At 36.2% G+C, this 24,420-nt stretch overlaps 1 long non-coding RNA gene across 1 annotated transcript in view; it reads left to right on the plus strand.

Moving 5' to 3' along the window:
* The first annotated feature begins 1,571 nt into the window (after window positions 1–1,571).
* LOC144241755 (uncharacterized) overlaps window positions 1,572–24,420 on the plus strand; it is a 67,979-nt gene continuing 45,130 nt past the window's right edge. The window contains exon 1 of the long non-coding RNA XR_013338183.1: window positions 1,572–1,613. This is a non-coding gene — a long non-coding RNA (uncharacterized LOC144241755). The remainder of the gene's footprint in view (window positions 1,614–24,420) is intronic.

Here is a 24,420-nt window from a genome sequence, read left to right on the forward strand (position 1 = left end):
GAAACAACCCAAGTGTCCATCCATAGATGAATGAATAAATAAAATGGATAAAGAATATTACTCAGCCTTAAAAAAAGAATGAGATCTTGCCATCTGCAACAATATGGGAAGATATAGAAGGTATAATGCTAAGTGAAATAAGTCCATCAGAGAAAGAGAAACACCACAGGATTTCACTCATATGTGGAATTTAAGAAACGAAACAAACAAATAAAAAAGAAGAGACATACAAAAACCGAGACTCTTAAATACAGGTAACAAACTGTGGCTGCCAGAAGGGAGGTAGGTGGGTTGCGGGCCTGGGCAAAATGTATAAAGGAGATTAGAGAACACTTATCCTGATGAGCTCTAAATAATGTATAGAATTGCTAAATCAGTATATTGTATACGCAAAACTAATCTAACACTGTATGTTAATTATACTTCAATTACAAAAAATATTTTTAAAAAATTAAAATAAAAAAAATCACAATTTCAAAAAAAAAATGAGCCTAACATGTGATGCATTTTCATAGAGAATAAAATAAGAAAATGTATATTGGATGATCAGTAAGAAAAAGTCAGGTAAAAGGAAATAAATTTTAGAATGATACATACAGGTTAATATTAGGAGAAATTGCACACATACATATTAAGTTCTATGTAAAAGTAAGCTAGTATTTAAAAAAAATAATTAAAATAGGATAGGGATAGGGTTTTGCAGCAAAGCAAATACATGTCCCTATGTACTTTACTCTTATAAAAGTGTATAAAACTTACAAATCATGTAGCTAACAAGTCCTGAAATTGCTCTGATTAAACTTTTTATGACCTCATTAGTCCAAAATTATCTAATCACTATTCTGCCCAAATCCAGGAAGACTGACTAATCAGTGACATTTCTAGCCATGTTCAGCACTGTAATTCTGTATGGATACAAAAGCGGCAAAGAAAACAGTAGAATAAAAGAACAAAATCTTAAAATATTGATGAAAACTACATTGCTGGTGGGACGGCAAAATGGTATAGCCAATATGGAAAATAATATGGCAGCTTCTTACAAAACTAAATATACTCTTACCATATGATCCCACAACCATACTCCTTAGTACTTACTCTAGAAAAATCTGCACCCAGATGTTTATGGCAGCTTTATTCATAATTTTCAGAATTTGGAAGCAACCAAACATCCATTATTAAATGGATGATAGACTATGCTATATCCATATAATAGAATATTATTAAGTACTAAAAATAAATGAGCAATCAAGCCATGAAAAGATACCAGGAATCTTACATGTATGTTTCTAAGTGAGAGAAGCCCATCTGAGGCTATGTACCAACTATATGATATGATTCCAACTAAGTAACATTCTGGAAAAGGCAAAGCTATGGAAACAATAAAAAGATCAGTGCTTACCAGAGGTGAGAAGTAGAGGGAAAGGTGAATCAGAGGACTTCTAGGCAGTGAAAATACTCTGTATGATGTAATAATAATAAATATACATCATAATGCATTTGACCAAACCCCTAGATTGTACAAAACCAAGTGTGGACCCTAAGGAAAACTATGAATTCTGGGTAATTATAATGTGCCAATGCAGGTTCATCCTTGGTGTAAATGTGCTAATCTGGTGAGTAATGTTATTAATAGAGGAGGCTATGCATGTGTGGGGGACATCAGGTGTGTGAGAAATCTCTGAACTTTCCTCTAAATTTTATTGTAAACCTAAAATTTCTCTAAAAATATTTAGGAAACCAATCCTGTAGAAAGCAGAGATACTGGCAAAGTGGTAGTTCTGTGCAAATGTCTAATTAGATTTGCAGATTATATTTGACAAAGTAGCCTCAAACACACTTTGATGAACTATTTTCTCAGAAAAGGATGACTAAATTTATGAATCTATATCTAGAGGGAAAACTTATCTTCACATAAACCCTTACACTTAAAGTTTTCCAAAAACATGGAAAAATGTAAAATTTTAGAGTCATCTAAGACTGGACAAAATCCATTTTAGAGGACATTTACAACTCTCAGCAAAGTGATCATTCTTATCCATTTAAAAAATTGTTTACTGTGTTTACTGTGTGTTTCATATATGTCAAACACAGTTTGGGTGTCTGGGAATTTGTTTCTACCTAAAAAAAGCTATCTTATTTGTCACAGGCCAGTTTATTAAAAAGTTATTTAATTGTTCTGAATTATGCTTTTGAGGGCATAAAGTTAAGTCCAGTTCCTCTTTCAGAAGACATCCTCCAATATTAAGGAAAAATTCCCTAATTTACCAAAACAGAGTGCATAACAAAAATATTTCCTTCTCTGAGTTTCAAAGTGTTTGACATAAGCCTATTTTTGGTGCTATATTTAATCCTTTAAACACTAATCACAAAGAAGTGCTTAATTGGTTATATGTGGAATTTCCAAAGGTCCAATCTGTGAATCTCTTCCTATTTGGAAAAGTCCCTATGGGTTATCTTATATCTCAAAAACTTCAGTATTAAGAGTATCTCTCCTCTGACTTCCTTATTGAGATTGAGGCATGATTTTCCTATTGACTGATGGTCATGTTAAATGTCCCACAGCTATGTCAAAGCAAAATTTATAAATTTCATGGTCTTTGCAACAGATTTTACACATTCTCTATCTTGATAAGTGAAGCCACGATCCACCCATTGTTCTAGAGCAGACTCCTTGAGTCTTGGATGTCTAATTAATTCTTCCTCCTCATCTCTCATATATGGTCTTTCCTTTGGCCATGTCACTGGATTAGTTTATACATCTATTATCTCTTACTGGAAAACCTCCAAATTGGTTTCTGACTCCTGTTTTCCACTCTCTAATCACATGCTATGCTATTCTAAGAATATGAAAATTAATTGTGTCATTCTCGTGCTTAAATTTCTGAAAATATTATATCTTCTTGCATAAGATATATGCTCATGTAAAATATTTTCCCCATTTTTCCTTCTACATTTTGTACAAATTCTGCCATTTCATTGCTCTATTCTAATTGAAAGTTCCATTTACCAAGACTTAGTGAAACCTATAGTCTTATTTACCTTTTGGGATTAAATTCTGAGCTTTAACTTATTCCTTACCCATTGTCGGCTCTGGAACAGACATTTCTGAATTGTTGGCATTAGTTTCAGTTTCCTAGCAACATACTAATATTCTGAATTAGTGGGTAATTTCACACGATCATGTTTTCATTTCAGTCTTATCCAGTGTCTTCCATGTTAACAACTAGTGATCTCATGTGTACTCAAGAACTGAGTATACTGATGTCAATAGTTAGCACATCTATACTAAGACAAAATGTAAGCTCAAATCTTTACTAATTTTTTTGAAGTTCTTTGATACACTATAGTCATTACTTGCATGCATATGAGACTATTGCCAGGAGCTACATGGGGTTTGAAAAAGGTAAGAATTAGGTAAAAGATAATTAGCTCTTCACGTTAAAGAGTAGGCAAATAGATACCTGGTTTTCTTTATACTATGTCATTTTTGGTGTCATTTTAAATACTTTACTATGAAAAATTCTATACACAAATATAGAGGAAATGATAGCCAATAATTTATTCTCTACACTGGCAATAGCAGTCTGTGTGACCTGTGGTTAGTCCTTTAACCTTTGCCTTAACTTTTAACCTGTGCTCTCAAAACAGAATTCCAGTAACCTCTCCTCAGAGCTCTTAGAAATAATTTAAAAATAAAAGCCTTCTGCTGCAGATGCTAAATACAATTTAGATTTAAATACAAATACAATTTAGATTTAATGGGAGAATTGGGGCATGCAAATACAGCAATCAGAGCAAGAGAACAGGGTGTTGACTGTGTTTTATTGATGAAAACAGGGAGCTGGGAATCAAGGTTTCAGAGTTATATTCCCAACTCTGTTATTGTGTTGTTATGAGGAGAAAAAACATTTAACGTCTCTAAATTTACCCATCTGAAAAGAAAAACTGAGGGGTGCCTGGGTAACTCAGTTGGTTAAGCTTCTGACTTCGGCTCAGGTCATGATCATGATCAGGTTTGTGAGTTTGAGCCCCGCATCAGGCTCTGTGCTGACAGCTCAGAGACTGGTGCCTGCTTCAGATTCTGTGTTTCCCTCTCTCTTCTCCTCAGCATTCTCTCTCTCTTTCTCTTTCTTTCTCTCAAACATCAATAAAGATTAAAAATATATATAAAAAAGAAAAACTGATTTTCTTTTAGGATATGAGCCTTAACAAGATTATTAAAGCTGTATGAACTACTTTTCTTTTGTGAGAAAAAAGGATATACCATTAAAAATTAAATATCACATCATTCATAAGGGTGTTTTGTATTATCGTGCTTAGCTTCTAAGGCTGAAATAAATGATGTAAAGCCACCTGCATGGGTTACCAGACAGAATCATATCCTAACAGTTCCAGAATTTAGCAGTAAAAGTGTTTACAGTCCATGGGTCAAAGCTAAGAAACAGAGATCATTTCGGGAATAAGATGATAAATGACCAAGCCCCTCCTCCCCACCAACTCATATATAAGGCAATGAGCCCCACTATCTCAGGGAGAACAAGTGCACAGAAAACTCAGATGCTAAAAAACCTTTAGTAAGTTGAATGAACAGTAAAGTATGGATAAAGACCAATCAGATATAGAGAGAAAGTAACAGAGTAACAGATACCAGGGGCTGTGTCAGTGCTCAGTTCACAATTCTTTGTTTCAAAAATTTTTGAGTCCTATCTACTCAAACTGATGAATGGATCAAGACGATGTGGTATATTTATACAATGGAATTCTACATGGCAATGAGAAAGAATGAAATCTGGCCATTTGTAGCAACATGGATGGAACTAGGGGTTGTTAGTATGAGTGAAATAAGTCAGGCAGAGGAGGACAAATACCATATGTTTGCACATATAGGTGGATTAGGAGGAAGCTAACGGAGGATGATGCAGGAGAAGAAGGGGAAAAATAGTTGGGGAAAGAGAGGGAGGAAAACCATGAGAGTCTCTTGAATGCTGAGAACAAACTGAGGGCTGATGGGGGTGGGGGAGAGTTGAAGGGGGGTGATAGGCATGGAGGAGGGCACTTGTTGGGATGAGCACTGGGTGTTGTATGGAAACCAACTTGACAATAAGCTACTTAAGGAAAAAAATCAATGCAAAGAAGAGAAGATTTCTGGATGTCTCAGAATTGTCATTAATCTTCCTTCTTTCCTGTGAGACTGGGTACCCCTCATTGGCTTCTTTTCCCCTTCTATTTCTTTTTTTATGATTTCAGGAATAGACTGTAGTGGTTCATCACTCACGTATAACACCCAATGTTCATCCCAACAAATGTCCTCCTTAATGCCCATTGCCCATTTAGTCCATTTCCTACCGAATACTTCACCAGCAACCCTTAGTTTGTTCTCTGTATTTAAGAGTCTCTTATGGTTTGTCTTCTTCTCTGTTTTTATCTTATTTTTGCCTCCTTTCCCCCATGTTCATCCATTTTGTATCTTAAATCCCATATATGACTGAAATCCTATGATATTTATCTTTCTCTGACTGACTTATTTCACGTAGCATAATATACTCAAGTCCCATCCCCTGATTGGCTCTTTTGTACCAGACAGTTAGTTCTGTCCTACCAGGCTGGTGTCTATTAGGGGTTGCTGTTAGATTTGACTAGGAAGAAAAAAACAAATAGGAGATGCCAAATAGGGTTCTGAGATTCCTCTGCGGAACCCAAATGCTTTTGAACTCAACACTTTGCTCCCAATCAGCTCCCACCCACCGACAATTTCCTCTGTCCTCTTTTGAAACTAGAGCCATGAAAATAACTTAGGTCAGGTCAGCACATTTCTGCCCTTGAACTCTTTCACCAGACCCTGCTCTTGCCCAAATTGAAAATCTCCCTCTGCTTTTCTTCTGCTTTACTCTCAGATTTCATCAACCGTTTTGCTTTCATCCTTCTATTACTAAAAGCCCAGACTCCTCCCTTTCTGTGAGCAGAGCCACATTGTTGTTTGTTTGGTTTGGATGTTAGCTGTGTGATTACTGACCACAAAAGGATTGGAAAAGGATTTTAGAGATTATCTGGCTCATATTCTCCATCTGGTATTTCATCACTCCAATGTACCTGCCAGTCTCTGCTTCCAAACCTCCATTCACATGAAATTCATCCCTTTCTGGATAGCTTTTTCCATTTATAGGCAATTAGAATGTCCTTGTTGTCAATTATACCTCAATAAAGCAGAAAAAAAAAGTGACAAGCTAAAAAAGGGAGATATTGGATGAAGAAATACCAAAAAAGATCTGAGTTAAAATAAACAGAAGATCTCACTGTCTAATTTAATCTGATAATTATTTATAATTATTTTTTAAATTTAAAAAATGAACCAACTTTCTTGTATTTTATTTCTAATATGTAAAATGGAACCAATATTGCCTTGTCCTGACTACCTCATAGAATTGTCATGGAAACCTAAATGAGTAATATATAGCAGACTCTCATCTGAGCCTAAATCAAACACAGCAATGGGGTTAATCTGAACATATCTTATGACTGAACGGAGGGTCTCCTCAAAGAATCTATGTACTTGGCATAAGTATCCCAGTAGGTGGATGCAGAAAGGAGGAAAATGTAGCATACTAGGTTAAAACAAAACATTTTTTCCACTTCTATGGAGATCACAACACCCCTTTTCTAGCATCACAAGTGTCAGCAAGGATATCAGCATTTTCATGGTAAACAGAGGCACTAGCAAGCATTTTTAAAGTAAAGAATATTGGGCTGCTTGGGTGATTAAATGTCCTAACGCTTGTTTTTGGCTCAGCTCATGACCTCATGGTTCATGGATTCAAGCACCATATCAGGCTCTGTGCAGACTGCACGGAGCCTGTTTGGGATTCTCTCTCTCTCTCTCTCTTTCTCTCTCTGCCTCTCCCTCACTTATCTTGTCTCTGTCTCTCTCAAAATAAACAAACTAAACATAACAATAATAAAATAGAGAATATTGACAAAATAATCCAGTACAGATAAGAAAGAAAACAATGGACATCTTATGATAGCAATAACTGATACACAATATTGTGAGACAAGGCCAAACATCTCCTTGAGAATCCCAGAAATACCAAGTTGGGAGGGGCTGCCAGTTTATGTGTAAATGGGAACAAGATGCCACCACAATACATTTTTAACATTAATATCACCTATTTGTATCCAAGGAGGAAAAGTTGGACTATTTATATTAAAGTGCTTTGCAAATTACAAAGTTCTATGCAAAAGTAATGTAATACTATTCCTTTAAAATGAGTAAACCCCCGGGCATGTATTTTCTATTATAGGTGCACAATTTTAAAATAAAAGAATATGCAAACCTATCTGTTTCATGAAACTAATGTGAAAATCTGAACCACTATTAAAATATAGAAAAAAACACATTGCTATACTTTTTTTTTCCCCTGACCAAGCTTTGGCCTATTTTTAGTCATGTACAGGAGTGCTGCTCTTGAATAGCTAATTAAACAGCTAGAAAAAGTCAATGCAGAAGAAATTTTTGATTAACTTATACACCACATTTATTTCCTCTGCATCATCCATAAAGCACCCGCTTAGCCAAAGTTCTTTATCAAGCATCATTTCTGGGAAAGGAAAGGAGAGATGAATGTAAGAAATACTAAAGCATCCTTCTCCTCTTTCTTAAGCAAATTCCTTTTATCACCTATGCTCAATTTTATAATCTTGGAAACCACCTGTCTGAAAGATGAATTTCCCTCAAACTCCAGTATGCTGAACTTGGCCCAAAGTTAAAACAAACATGTTTAATGCATGATATTGAAGTCTAGATGAGTACAGGGAGCAAAATGACACAGACAATGCCTTTCTCACTTCTGCAGACTAATTATGGTCAGCTTTGCCTCCCTGACCAAATCCCAATCCTGCTTTTAACCTAAATCTAGAGTGAAATGTCTGAATACATAAGCATTTACTTCCAGGATGGCTGTGGGTACCAGGACTTGTTCTCTGTAAACATCATTTTGTCAACTCTCAAACAACAAATAAACAAATTATTCAAGAAAGCTTGATACATGGGGGGCACTGAACAAACACTGATCAAGTAGTGAAGAAGACAAAGTCCTCCCTCTCATGGAAATTATCTGCAAAATAAATGCATAAATATTGTATTTTCAGATAGTGTCAGATTCTATTAAAAAGTAATGCAGATTAAGTAAGGTAGTCAGTGAGTATGAGAAGGTACAAATCATGTAAAAATCTCAGAGTAGTGCAAGCAGAGAAAATAGCAAATGTAAAGGTCTAGAAGAAGTAATGAGCTTGGCAGATGGAGTAACAAGACAGGACAGCTGGAGCACGGAGGAGCATGAGAGAGCAAAGTTCTGGAGATGGGGGACTTTGTAATTTTAAGGCTTTGTAGGCCCTGATCAAAATTTACATCATTGTGTATCAGAATGAGAATAGAATCCATTAGAAAGAAAGATTTTAGTAGGAAAACAATACATACTTGTTTGTGTTTAAAGAGGGTTCTGACAGCAATGAGGAAAATAGACAATATGGTCAGGAACAGAATCCTTTCAGAAGGTCTGAGGGTTATTTAATGAACCAAGAGGAGGGAAGTCAGTGTAATTTGTGATGAGAGGTTTTGTTTTACTTTTTTTCCCCAATTTTTAGTATAACTGTAAAGATATGATCCTGTACAACTTTTTTGAGATTTCTTTTTAAAGTCTGTTGCTAAGGAGGTTGCTAAGGAGACTGAGCAAAGCCCGGAAGATAAGTGACTTCAGTATCTTATGCAGATTTATTTAAATACCAGAGAGTGGAGCAGAAGCAGTCTAATCCCCCTAAGGAGAAAAATGTGTAAGTTAGAAAAGGTCAGAAAAAGGGCTTCTGTGTGTGTATGAGTGGATGTATGTGTGTTGTGGACATGTGTGTTTTAACCACTCCCAGGAGAAAGATGATTGGTGGCATGGCTCAATGGGACTAAGAGAAAAGGAATTTGTCTAGAAAGGAGATGTAACTCTTTTTTTTTTTTTAATGTTTAATTATTTATTGAGAGAGAGAAAGAGAGAGAGAGAGAGAATGTGCATGAGCAGAGGGGCAAAGAGAAACCAAAGCAGGCTCCATGCTGTCAGTGAGAAGCCCAATGCAGGACTCAATCCCATGAAACATGAGATCATAACCTGAGTAAAAAACAGTAGAAATTAGAAGATTAAATTAATTTGAGAAAGACACCAATGTGTAGGGGCACCTGGGTGGCTCAGTCAGTTAAGCGTCTGGCTTCAGCTCAGGTCATGATCTCATGGTTTGCAAGTTCAAGCCCTGCATCCGGCTCTATGTTTACAGCTCAGAGACTGGAACCTGCTTCAGATTCTGTGTCTCCCTCTCTCTATGCCTCTACCCCACTTGTGCCCTCTCTCTCTCTCAAAAATGAAAAAACATTATAAAAATTTTTTAAGAAGACAGAAACATGTAATATTAGGAAGGATTGTCTCTTACTAGAGATGGTTTGGTATGGTGTAAGAACATAACTAAACTTTAAAATTAGACAAAAGTTCAGCACTTAAAAGTTGTGAGAACTTGGGAAAATTTCTTGAATCCTTATGAGCCTTGGTGTCAACTATAAAATGAGGGAAGGAAAATTCATCTTGCTGGTTGTGACTGAAAAGGTTAGTCAACCACCAACAAATCCATTCTCTCTTTTTCATAGCCAGGAATCTTTGGAAGATAGCTGCCCTGACTGAGGCCTGTATTTCTCAGCTTCCTCCTGACTCCTTGCTCCCCCTCCTCCAAATACCTCCCTTGCTTGCTTGGTCATGTGAGCTCTGGCTAATGGAATATGTTTTCTGTCATCACCCAAGCAATTTTTAAAGAGCATTTATATTATACTACACACACTCCCCTTTCCCTGTCAGCTGGATACATGTGGAAGATACTAAGTTCCCGAAGAAGAGAGGAACCACAAGAATGAAGAAACTTGAGTTCTAAATCACCACATGAAAGAAAGTACATAACCTAAGAGGATGAAAACTGGACCATTAGATGTGCAGATATAACATAATCTTAAGTGATTGAATCAGTAGGCTACTAGAATTTGAAAGTTGTTTATCTGGCAGTTTGTATTACCATAATCAATGCATATGCTTATTATAAACACTGTAAATGATGCATAGTCCATCACTTGACAATGCACATTTAATGAATTAACCTACAGACAATATTAATGTTGTTACCTTGGACAAATTACTTAATCTCTTTGAGTCTTAATTCACTATGTCTTCTTTAAATATTTTTCTTCTCCACTCTTAACATCCCCAATTCTGTCCATCATTCTTCAAATGGAGGAGTTTTTAGATTTTTCATTATCTTTGTCTTTTCTAAAAGCTCTCAGTTTGGTCAATGATCTTCATAAAGACCACCACTCAGAATTAAATGCATTACCATAAACAAATCTAATATAGTGGGGTTACAACCTTGCTTCCTTTGAATATTAAACATCTATTGTCTTTAAAGATTACATGGATACAGGTGAAACCAGTGTCACTGTACTTAGTAAAATAGTAATGAACTAATGTGTATAAGTGAGCCTATACCTTCATTCCATAGTAATGCAATCATATTCTGAAACTTGACTTGGAATATTATTATAATTGTGTTAACTCATTTTTTTTAACCATGGGTATCCACCATCATATAAACATCCCTTCCAACTTTGTGTTTTCTCCAAATCTGATAAGCATGGCTCCTATATATTTTTCCAAGCTATTATCAAAATGCTGAACTAAAGGGGCGCCTGGGTGGCTTAGTCGGTTAAGCGTCCGACTTTCGCTTAGGTCATGATCTCGCGGTTCGTGGGTTCGGGCCCCGCGTCGGGCTCTGTGCTGACTGCCAGCTCAGAGCCTGAAGCCTGTTTCAGTCTGTGACTCCCTCTCTCTCTGACCCTCCCCTGCTCACGCTGTCTCTCTCTCTCTCTCTCTCCTAGAAATAAATAAAACATTAAAACAAACAAACAAACAAACAAAACAAAATGCTGAACTAAAAAAGCAAAGTCCATTATAATTTCTTCTGGAGGACAGTTTAAAATATCCCAACAAATATCCAGATGTTTAAACATATATTTCCAAAGCAGCCATTAATCATCTTTATAGTCAGGAAACTATTTTGATATACTGGTGAATTTACACTTTATTTTTCCTACTAATTTCAACCTCCTGTTCAGCTATCCATAGCTAATTCAACATTCAGGTCCTATTTACTTGAGAAACAGATGCATTCAACAAACACTTAACAAAGTAGTTCTCAAAGGAGCACTCCCATTTTCAATGGTGTGTTTTAGAAATTTGAGATTATTTTTTGTTTGTCACAATGGTTATGGGGTCCTCTTGGAATTTAGGGTGTAGGGATAACCAGGGATGCCATACATACTGCAATGTATAGGACTGTCCTGCACAGTTAGAAAACTGTCTCATATCCAGTAACTATCAAATACCCTGTGGGAGATTCTTGAAGATAAATAATCTCACTATATTATCTGAGCCTAGATTCTAACTCTGTTTTGCATATAAATACATATATGCATATTTGCTGTTTTAATTACATAGAATCTTTCAGAAATGCCATTATGTTAATCAACAAAAAAATTACTTTCTTAGTAAATCTACCAAGATTTGTTTACCCCTTTGGAAAATCGTGTCATAAGTTACAACAATCTTATGAAATGTAAGTTGCCAATACAACACTTCTGTGTCATTCTACATTTTCAGTTGTTTCATNAAAAGTAAATAATATACAGATGAATGTGTTCTTTATTTCTTAAACCTAAATGTATTTTTTTTCACAAGTGCAAGTATCTAACCACTTATTATGCCTTCTAGTATACTCATGCCTTATCCTTTACATAATGATATGCATATTATTCTACTCTTTCTTATTTTCTTTTTTCAGATTTAGGACACAATACTGATTTTTTTAACTATGTATAGGCAGGTTATATTGTTTAAATTTCAGCACAGTAAATGAGATACTTCAAATTATTTGTGACAGAAAGGGAGGGGTTTGTTCTGATTAGGTTAAGAAACATTTAATACTGTATTTAAGTTAAGGACTTCTTTGGCTGATTGGTCGGGACTAGATGGAGAATAAAAAATAACCTCTAGTTTAAAGAGCAAAAGTTGAAAATAGAAGAAGATACATAAACACAGGGATAGATTCATGAAGAATGTACAAAAGATACACAGAAAAGAAGCACCTAATTCAGTCTTGGGAATGTAGCAGTGCTGTCATTGCCCCTTGACACTTACTGTTACTTAACCTGCTGACAAGTTCTCCCTGCAACCACCTGTGATTCTCTCTCTGCCTGTGCACTTTCTTTGATCAGCTTTCTCTAAGCATGTTCAGCCTATGCTCAGGGCAGGCTGGAAATACCACCAAGATAATGGTCCATTCCCACCTAGAGCCATTCTCAACCATTAACGGAAAAGAGTTGGCACATACATATCCCAGCTTCCTCACTTCCATGCAGCTTCTCAATGGTTCCCGACATTATTGACCTTCAGCTGCCCAAAATGATAACCGGCTTAATAATGCTCCTTACATCAGCATCCTGACCTTCTATATATCATTTTCCCACTTCTGTTCCTATGTATCTTAGATTCACCTCTCAAATAAACTACTTGAATTCAAGTCCTTGTTTTAGAGGACTTTGTTTTACTTTGTTTTACTTGTTTTACTTCTGGGTAAGCTCAACTTAAGACAGGTTGTAAAACTCATGTATATGTTTGCTTTAAGATCTAGTCCCTATATCCTCTCTGCTCAAGCTTTGTATCTCAGGGGACTATATTTCCCAGGTGCCCTTGCCAGTTGACATGTAATTGGTTTGGGCAATGGGACCCAATGGTGGGAGAATGGAGGGCAGGAAGAGAGAGAACAACCAGGATATTTACATTTATCTCACTCTGTGTTGTCATTTCCAGCAGCAGCTATGCTTTCTCTGGTTCAAGCTCCCAAGGAACAGCATCTGTGTGGCCTCAGGTCCCACCTGGCAGCCTATACTAAGGTTCTAGCTCGTGCAGGACAATCCTAGTTCCTAGTCTCTAGTAAACCACATGTCCCTTATTTCCTTCCAGCATGGTTTATCTAGAAAATTTAAACAGTTTAGTGTTGCTCAAATATTCAGTGTAAGATGATTAGTGACAGGAAATGAGCTGGGGAAGTAAAAGGCAGTTTGATGAAGGATTCTACATCTCCCTCTCTCTCTGACCCTCCCCTGTTCACACTGTCTCTATCTCTCTCTCAAAAATAATAAAACACATTTTAAAAAAAAGGACATAATTCAGATATATATTGGGCAAGATACTCTGCCCTCAATGAGTTACTATTTCTTACCCTTTGATGAAAACAGAATCTAAAGATTGTACAAGGACTAACTGTATTGAAACAATTAATAAAATTATAGGATAATTGTTTTTCTTCCTGATCCTTTCTTCCTAACACTAAAAAGGAGAGAATTCCACAGAATGGTTGCCAAAACTTAAATTAATAAACCACAGAATACTAAAGACCAGAAGTTTAATACATGCACATATTATAGCACGTATTAAATAGCAACAATTTTATGTTTTCCCATGTTTTCGGAGAGCTAATGACTTTACTGAAAGGGCGGTTAAATTTGCTGAGGCTTAATTTCTTTTAACCAGGATATATTAAAAAAGTAATAAAAAAATACCTCTAATATCACTGTTGTCATTTTATTTCCAAGCCCTGTCCACCTGACCAAATCTCAGTAGAACTCATGATTAGTTAGGAACAAAATTAAAACAATTTTAGCAAAAACTACATTTGATTTATTCAGACATATAGGGAGTAAGCATAGCTCAGGCATTTCTACAGAAGATCCAAATGTTTTCAAGTCTTCATATCCAAGTACACACTAAAAATCCTTGGTTACAAAAACAAAACAAAACCACTTTGCTTTTCTTTGTAGGAGATTGGCAATTTCTCTAGCATTACAGTATGACATTTTCCTAGATAGGCTGTCAAAAACTAGGACATTGAATTATATGCTTTGCCAAGTAGTTTCCCTTATGACTTCTAAAAACAAGTGATATCTCATCCTTCTTTATTGGATTCACTCAAATGCAACATAAACTCAACTCTATAGACTTTCATCAAAGTGATACAAAGTCAAGGAATTTAAAGAATACCTATTATTTTGCCTCTACTCTATATAAAACCTATATTAAGTAAGTCAGATTTTCAAGGGAGAAAGCTAAAATTTAAATTTTTATTTTGAAGTGGGTCTAAAGTGAGCTTGGTTTTCTTCAAGACCTTGGCATACTTGAAAGTCCATAGTGGATTTAAGGAAAAAAGAGAAGAGAGGAGACTAGGTCAAAGCTAATGTATAATAAAGTCAATTAACTGAAGAAAGCAGCACAGATTCAATTCACAAGTCAAAAAACATTGTGTTTAAATAAGTCAGCATAATCTGTTCTCAAAGGAACCCCTTCAGGTCTCTGCCTTGTTCTCAGATCTTTGTTCAACATATCTCTGGTCTGATGTCTTGGGCAATGATTCTTAAACATCAGTGCACAGAGGAATCACTTCGGAAACTTGTTAAATACAGATTCATGGGTCCCTCAAAACAAGGACTATGATCCCGCTTTGGGTCTAGGCAGCTGCACTTACCACAGGAACACCAGTATTACTGATGCAGATAGTTTAGAGACTACTTGCTTTAAGAAAAAAAGCTATGGGAATTACGAAGGGCTCAGCATATTGACCTTCTGGGAATGCAGCCTTCTCATCTGTTTAAAGAGTTGTCTACATTGCCTTTATAGAGCATGTGGCCCAAACTGTAGTAATTCACAACTTGACATGTGTAGCAGAAGTCCCCATGGAGCTTATCAAGGGTATACATTACTGGGCTTCTCCTCTAACCTCTAGGCCTACTAAACTGCAATCTCTATAATTCAGAGTCAGAATCAACCTTAGGTAGACAGGTTTTTTTTAAAACTCTATCAACTATTCTGGCGTGTAGTCAAGAGGGAGAATCACTACAAGAAAATGAAGCCAATAAACTGCTGAAAGCATTAAGGGACAACAGAATACTGAATGACCCTCCACTAAGATGGTGATCTAGTACAGGATCTGCTGTACTAGATCTAGTACATCTGCTGGAACATACTGGTTAATCAGAGTGTTTGTCTAATGACTACTTGATTCCTACTCTTTTATACTACTGGAGGTTGGGCATGGAGGAAATAAAACTATGGAAGATGATTTATATATTCTACTTAGTTATTAACAATCTTATGAAAGGTCATTATCTCCATTTTATAGAGCAAACAAAAAGAAGGGTCCATAGTGGTTGGGTAACCTTTCAAGGCACCAAAATGAGAAGTAATAAGAGCCAGAAAAGAGACCCAGGTCCACCTGATACTATACTACCTCAAAATGCTTTCATTTCCCATCCTCCTTCAATACATATTGCCATTCAATAGTCTATAAAGTTATACAAATTCAGGTAATAAAAAGAATAAAGTACAAGTCTAGGCAAGAAGTTCAAAGGAAGGTACAAAGAACTAATTTCTCCAGCCTTTAAAAAACAAATTGAAAACCCTCTCACCATCAAAGTTTAGATTGAAAGAAAGCTTTAGACATCTATGTGAAGATCACTTCTGATAACTGGGAGACTTGCAAACACATGTGGTCTAGTAGATTCTGCTTTGGAATTTCGTGAATTTGGAGACTTAGGTTTTCTAATGTGTTGCATTAATTTTGGCAAAATTCTTAAAATTTCCAAATTTTTGTTTGTCTCTAAAATGAGAGTCTATCTCAAAGAGATGTTGAAGTGATTAATTTAAATAATGTCACCATCTAAAAGAGACTGGTACAGTATAGGCCCTTAATAAATGTTAGTTCCTTTTAACATTCTAGCTTCTAACAAAGTATGAAAAGAAATTCTACTGAGGGTAAGGCTCCAAGAGATGGAATCAGAGCTTGGCTTTTTTCCCCACTATTTATTCTCATACTCAAAAGAAAATGTACAATCTTGGGGGTAAAAAATATTTGGTCTCATAAGCCTCAAATGTATTCTGCTCATATCATCTATAACATTTCTGGATGGAGCAAAAGACCACTTCAATTTTTTTTATGTTAATGATGAAATGCCTTCTATTTCTAGTCTTTTTTTCTTTCAGAAAGTAATTATAATATTCTTCCCTAATTCCAGTAACTATGTTCTGACATATTGCATTATGTGTCTTCCTTGCTTTATAAGAAATTATCAGGCTTTAGCCAAACAAAACTACTTGAGAGACATGCCATTACATTATCCTCATGTACTCTGTAATTTAGACATAGCCAAGATTCTAAAACTAAAGCACAGTGGGGAAAAAAAAAAACTTAGTCAAGGGGATAGGCTAAGACTTCTAAATATCGCATCATTAAACAGGCTTATTGATTTCTGAGTGGTAGCAATTTGCTACCATACTTATAGCTTTCATTAAACTGAAGTCCAATAAGATTTTCAATCAATAAAAAAAGAATTTATTGATCTCCTGTGTCATATAGTTTGTGTCTCATAGTCCTGTCTATAAATCCTGGCTTTAGTTACTGTCTTTATAATGCTGAAAGAAAGCTCTAAAGTTTTATTGAGCCTCAGGGTCCTCACATATAGAATATTGAAATACTGACTCTTTCCTTAAAGTGATACTGTGAAGATAAAGTTAGATAATTCCATTGAGTCATATTCTAGATATACTTATTATTCATGTCCAATTTCAAATACACATGCTTGGCAGAGTCAGGGGGGAAGTAACTTGAAATTATGCAGATAATTTCTATGAATGCAAAGTTTGTCCCCTGCTCCCCCTGCCAAGCTAAATTCATATGTTGAAGTTGAAGTCTTAATCCCCAATGTGATTGTATGTGGAGGTGAGGTCTTTGGGAGGTAATTAGGTTTGGATGAGGGCAGGGGGATGGAGCCCCTACAGTGAGATTACAGCCCTTAAAGGGATAAAGAGATCTGAGCTGTTTCTTTTGCCACCATGTGAGGAAACCTGGAAGAGGGCCCTCACCAGAACCTGACCACAGTGGCACCCTGATATCAGACTTCTCCATTTCTAGAACTGTGAGAAATATGTTTGTTGCTCAAGCTACCCAGTCTATGGTGTTCCCTTATAGAAACCTGAACTAAGACAGTGATGTTACTTGACATCCACTCAATAAGCAAATATTCTAGAGCAAACACAAGAATTTCCTTTTTCCTGGGATAAACTCAGTTTCCACTTGCCATACACATTTTGAGCATCCCACTGTATAAGCTATTATTCTAATTTAAAGAAGTACATGTTTCCAAACACAGCCTTTAAATAAAAGTCAGTCACCTTATCACGTGTACAAATGAGGAAATAGCAAATTGTTTTCATCATAATGAACAACAACAACAACAACAACAAAAACTATAGTGGTCTTACTATGTATAATGTAATAAAATTAGTGTGGTTTTTTTTAACCTTTCCTGGAGAATCAAGAAACATCAACTTAAACTCTTTAAACAATAAGAAAATCTATTGATTCCTAGTCCTGGGTGACTTTGGGCTTAAATAATATTCCTGAGACACAGGTCTTTCTTACCATTTCATAGCTCTGCATTTTCAGAGCTATGAAAAAAATGTCCAAACTTTTTGTTGGCTGGTTCATATAAAGATCCTTCCTTCTTGGTCTTCAAAGGCTCTTAAAGCTATGGAAAGAAGAATCTGGCTTTTCTTGAGTTCAAATTAAAGCCCAGGAATCGCATGTTGTTTGTTTTCACTTGGGTCATGTGACATCCCTGAATCAATAACTATAGCCAAGGAGATGGGATTCACTATGATTAATATGATTCAGTCAGAGCCTACTCTGGACTAGTCTCATTCAAATTCCACATGGCTGGGAAATGTGGGGTTGTGTTAGAAAGGACACTTGATTCTGGGGAAAAGACTAACAAATAATCACCATGTGTGCTGACTTTAGAATCTAATGCTCACATAAAATGTGATCCCATAGAAACCATGTGAAAATATCTCGCCCTGTGTTGGGCACCCACATTTTGCCCCTGTTTCCTTTTATTTTTATTTATATTCATTTTATTTAATTTTTTAAAATTTACATACAAGTTATTTAGCATATAGTACAATAATGATTTCAGGAGTAGAATCTAGTGATTCATCTCCTACATATAACACTCAGTGCTCATCCCAACAAGTGTCCCCCTTAATATCCCTTGCCCCATTTACCCCATCCCCCCACCCAAAACCCCTCCAGGAACTCTCAGTTTATTATCTGTATTTAATAGTATTTTCTGGTTTGTCCCTCTCCATATTTTATATTATTTTTATATTATTTTTGCTCCCCTTCCCTTATGTTCATCTGTTTTGTATCTTAAATTCCACATCTGAGTGAAGTTATATGATATTTGTCTTTCTCTGGTTAATTTTGCTTAGCATAATCCACTCTGGTTCCATTCACATTGCTGTACATGGCAAGATTTCATTCTTTTTGATTGCTAAGTAATATTCCATTATATATTGGAATGTATATATTCCATTTATATATTGGTGTATATATACACCACATCTTCTTTAACCGTTCATCAGTTTATGGGCATTTGGGCTTTCCATACTCTGGCTATTGTCAATAGCACTGCTATAAACATTGGAGGGGGACACACAGGATGTCTTGTCTATTTCCTTGCCTTTGCTATACTTGGATTTTTTATCTTATGTTAGGCCCAGAGGAGATTACATTTTAAAAAAGCATTAAAAACAACCTTTTCTCAAGGACTGGTCTTCATTAAACAACAACAACAACCAAAAAATTAAAATTAAAAAAAAATCACAGAACAAATTGTGAAACTATAAAATTATATGCTCAAGTGAGTAGCATAGATATTGAAGCATTTTAAATTTCTGGCTTTGCCATACACTATAAATAAAATATTCTTATATTTCATAGGAATTTTTTTTAAAAGAGAGTGGGTTTCACAGTGCAATTCTAAAATAAGAGCAGGGAAGCTGTAAAACAGCACAAATTTTAGAGATAAGCACATTTGAGGTTGAATTTACTTATTTAACCTCCCTGAGATTATTATAGTAGAAGTTATAAATATCTACTCATGGAATATTGGGAAGATTAAATGAGGAGATGCACCTACAACACTGCCAAGCACAAAACAAATAATAAATAATCATTATTATTATTATTATTATTACCATAATTTGTACCTGGCAGTCTGATTTGGCATTCAAACAGTCTCTTCCACAGAGACAATAAGAATCACATAAATATAATAGTTTGACATTTTGTGATGAACCAGAGTTTTGGCATGAGCACACACACATATGCACATAAACACACACATACACACATACACATACGTGCCATTTCTCTACAATGCTGACTGCAGACCCAATAGCTTAGGGATCAAAATGCTGGGAGCTATGATCTGCAAAAGGAAAACTCAAGCACAGGAAGGTACATTGCCCACCCTATGGCATACTTCTTTTTCCTGCCCACGTCCACACACGTAATTTGCATGAGTAGGTGGTATCAACCCCTTAATCAAGTGACTCATTTCCTCCCCAATATTTGAACTAAAAAAGAATGGAACATGACCAGACCCCCCCAGGTATTAGCTAGATAAGGCCATTCTTCTAGGAAGTTGAAGAAATCCATATTAAACATTCAAGTGGATTGTAGAAAAAGAATTTTGTTTGAGGGAATCACTCTGTTCTTTCAGAAACTCCAATGTGAGCTGCTAATGACAGAAATTCAAAAGAGTTTTAACCATTAAAGTAAAACAAGTCAATCATATGGGAATACCAAATTGCACCTACAGGTCTCTTCTTCTGAGGGGTCCTCAGCTATACAAAAATGTGCTCTGCTCCGCCAGCAATATCCTTGCCTAGCTTTTTTTGTGTCTGGGTGTGATTTCTGTCTTTGCTAGCAAGCCAGAAATAGCCTCTTTCTCCAATGTGTGCATGTGTTTGTGGGGGTGGAAAGAAAAAGAGGAGGAGAGAAGTGAAAAGCAAATGGAGGCAGATGGGGGGAGACAACTACCACCCATTCCCTGGGCTTGCAAGAGCACACAAGGCCTGAGATGTCCATCCTGATATGCCCCTCTTCTTCTGGCCACCCCTCTTGTGAATCATGACCAGAAATCTCTGCCCTTCTCTACAGGTGAGTGTTAGTACCTCTGGGCTAGAATCAAATAGACACAATCACGGCATCAGTGTACATCCGCTGTAAGTTACCATGTGGTTGTTATCTCCAGAACAGCTCGATATTTTACCAGTTAATTCACTGAGGGACTGAGGGAGGAGAAGTATCATCAAGAAAACACATGGGATCTTGACAACTTTCTTTCTCCTTTGCCTGCCAGTGCTGGAAGTGCCATCTTTTACAAGTACTTTTTTTTTTTTTTTTTTAATAAATGAAAAAAAATGCACCTTCCTCTGGGCCTTTTCCTCCTATCCTCTTCTGTTTTAAGTTTGATTTCTTCTTCTAAAGTTAGGTATTATTCATGGAAACATTATTTACAAAGTGAGTTTCAGTAAAATCAATCACAGCTTGCTTAATCCCAGGGCCAGTTTAAGTATGGGTAAAGGAGTCTCTGTGTGTTCCTAGAAGAGGAGGCAAGAACTTACCCCATGACTTAAAAAGAGATGTCCCTGATATAATTTACTACTCATCACTGATGTCTGGATCAGCTGCTGATTTAGAATTAGATTCCACTCTAAGTATTCACCCTTATGGGGGTGGAGAAAGAAATTGGGCAACTGGGAGTTACTTGAATGATTCAGCTACAGCCACCAAACTGTGCTAGCTGGTTACCAGGCAACAGTCTCAAAAGCTTTCTGGCAGTTCTCTTTAAGATCCCTCTCCCCTTTCCAGTCAACTCATTGTTTAGACTGAGCTCTCTGCCCGTAATACCTTTCCCCTTCTGCTCTTGCTGAGTTTCTCTTTACTCTTCATCACTTTCCAAATTCTGTCTCCTGTCCAAAGCCCTCCACTGCTCTGCTGCTCTCCATAGCAGACAGAGAAGGGGGTTAGGGGGTTATGGTAGGGAATTAATATAACTACCAAATCATCTTTCTGAGCTACATAGGCACATGAATCAGGGTCTCTAGCCTCCTCCAACTTTAGTTTATATATCCACCACCTTCTCCACTAGATGAGGTCAAGATTATGGTACCAATATGGAATGAAACCGGGCATTTAGGGCAATGAAGACTGTTTCATAAAGGATGAAACACATCTAGTAGAAAAGGGCAATGCAAAATCTTCCCTCCCTAACAGTCCTAAAGCCAGTGTTTTATTCCCAGAGACAAGTTGCCTCCTTGATGGTATATAAAGAAAATACATCTCAAATTAAGGAATTTTACAGAAAAAAAAATATGATTAAAAACCAGTCAGTCAAAGTAATGGAAAGTTAGGGTTTTTCTATATCTCACCACTTCTAATGAAAAATATTACTATTTGAATTTTACTTTGTTCTTTTTCAGAAAGTTTTAATACAGGTTTGCTCATTTTTAATGGGCATAGTATAATCTCTGGTGTCCAAAGAACTAGGTTTGAATCCAACTTCTGCTATTATTCACTTTAGAGCTTTGGCAGAACTATTTGACCATTTTAAATTTCCTTTATTGGTAAAATGAAAACATGAATACTAGTTAACATTTATTAAGCATTACTATGTACAAGGCATTCTGCTATAAGCTTTACACATACTACCTCATTTAATATACATATATACCATGAGGTTAGTCCCAGTTTATAGACAGGAACAGGGAAGATAATAATTTCTCATGAGCATCTATTGAAGGGCCCTTTATACTTGAGGTAGATACTAGTATTATGCTCTATAAACAGATTAAGTGACTGGGGTGTTATGAGGATAATAGTCTGTCCAAGTTCATATGGCTTATAAGTATAGAGCTGAATCCTAACATTGCTTTCCTCTTAGCAGAAGCTAAGAAGCTTCTGCTCTTAGCCAGAATATACCACTATCCTAAAAATACCTGCTGCCAAGCTGCCTCATGTGTTTGTTGGGAGGAAACCATGAGACTTTAAAGTAAAAAGGTTTGGATGCTGTAACTGTCTATATGAGGTATGGGAAATGAATGGCATCTGTGTCATCAATCTCCTTCTATCCATTAAAGACATTGCTAATCACAAGAGTCAGCAAACTATGGCCCTGAAGTGGTCCAAACCCTATCACCTGTTTATATAAATAAAGTTTTATTAGAACAGAGCCACAGCCATTTATTTATATATTGTCTTGACTGCATTTGTACTGCAATAACAGAGCTAGGATATGGCAACAAAGATCACATGGTCTAAAAAGCCTAAAATATTTACTATTTGGCCCTATACAGGAAAAAAAAGAATGCTAACCCCTGGATTAGAGCATAGTTTTCTACTAACCAATCAGTTTCAGAGTCATTATCAACAAATTGCTCCTGGTGCCCACTACCAGTTGATTGAAATTTGACAAAGAAATAAACCTATTAGATATTCCTGTGAACTAAAAATATCAATTATATATATTTTTTTCTAAATCAGACAGAGAAACTGAATCACTAACAAATCAATGGACTCTGGTATGATCACAGGATTACATAGACATTTGGGAACTTGGGTCTCTTGTCTGGGCTTCTTTTTAAATGTTAGGCAGAAAGCTCTCCTCTAACCATGAGAATCCCTCAATTAAAGAATATTTCTGACTCAGGAGTGAGGAGAGGGCAGAACAGGGAGGATACTGAGTAAACTATATCGTCATCCCATTATTTCTGAGATCCTTCTGTATGTGAACCCTGCAGACTTCAAAATCACATTATGACTAACTCTGCCACCTAAATGAACCATATACTCAAATACAGAAGGAAAAATACAGCTGCAAAAGAACTATCTGAAGACTTTCAGAAGAAAACAATGTACAAAGAATGAAGGGGTGAGGTGGGGTATGTGATTGTGATTTATTCAGAAATTCTATTTCAAGTCAACTTTAAATCTCATCTTGTTTTTAAATGCTAGCCACATAATAACCATAACTGTCTTAACTTTGGGAAGGGCAATTTCTAGAGTATATAACTTCAGCCATGTACAAAGTGAGCTGAAAAGAAGCAATATAGCATATGTAGAACAATGCCCAATAGCCTATCTGAAAGGAATATTGTGCATGCAGATTTCCAAGACACCCACACCTCAGAGATAATGCCAGTGAGTTAATCAAATACTTTTTTTTTCTGCCTGCACAACTGTGATACCTAAAGCTGCTAGGAACATCATTTTTAGACATCCGTGGGAGGGACTCTTTTTTGTAATTCTGCATTTCTTTAACTCCCACCACAAGTCTAGGCTTGCCTTCCAGAGACACACACTGCCACCTTTTCAGAGCATTTTTTTTTTCTTTTTTTGGCCATGGACTAAGTAGCCCTCCTAGGGCTGATAGCATAAGTGCTAAAATAGCAAGCATGATTTCACTGTCACTACATGAACCAACCTGCATGCAAGTCCTGATGGGTACTCTAGAACTGAGCCCATTATCCCTCCCTTTCCCCAAACCTGCTTTTGTTCCATTCTCCCCAGACACCATCACTCCCCTCATGTATCAAACTAAGACAAAAGGTCAGTCATCTCTGATACCTTTTATTCACTGTTTGCTATAAGCCAAGTTCTAGGAAAATGTTGATGAACAAGGCATAGAGCCAGCATTCAGCAAGACAACAGTCTGATGGGTTAGCAGGATAAATGATAGAACATGCCAAAGAGTGGACTAGTGCTATGATAGGAGTAACACAAAAGAAGATGGAATCACACAGGGAAGAGAGTGTGAGGGAAGGCCAAGGAGAAGACATATTTAAGCTGAGATGTAAAACATAAATGAGATTTAGCCAAGAAAATATAGTAGAAAGAAAACTGTTCTAGCCATAAGGAATAGTATGCACAAAGACTTGGAAGAAAGAGAAAGCATTTTGGAACTGCAGGAAGGGAGACAGGGTTAGTTAGGTTATTAGGCACATCAGCTTGGTTTCAGAAAGATCTAAAACCTGAAGCTGAACCTCAGCATGTTATTTAATACTTCTTTGCCTCACCTTTCTCATCTGTAAAACTGAAGTGATAAACAGCATCTCCTGCACAGAGTTGTGAGGATTAAACAAATATAATGCAAACAGCATAGAATAAGTGCTCAAAAATTTGTCAGCCAATAATTACATTACTACTTTATTATTTTAATTCATTATATTATTATCACTAGTATTTTTAATACAAAAATATTATTTTATTCATAAGCTCCAGTTAATTTTGAGTCCCAAGTGGAAAAAAAAAAAGAGCAGCATAACAATACTCAATACTCACCTTCCTGAATTTTTTCAGAAATTAAATAAAATAATGCATGGCTTTAAGTAAAAT

The sequence above is a fragment of the Crocuta crocuta genome, unplaced genomic scaffold (assembly GCF_008692635.1).
Source record: "Crocuta crocuta isolate KB4526 unplaced genomic scaffold, BGI_CrCroc_1.0 scaffold17, whole genome shotgun sequence".
In the NCBI taxonomy this organism is placed as follows: Eukaryota; Metazoa; Chordata; class Mammalia; order Carnivora; family Hyaenidae; genus Crocuta; species Crocuta crocuta.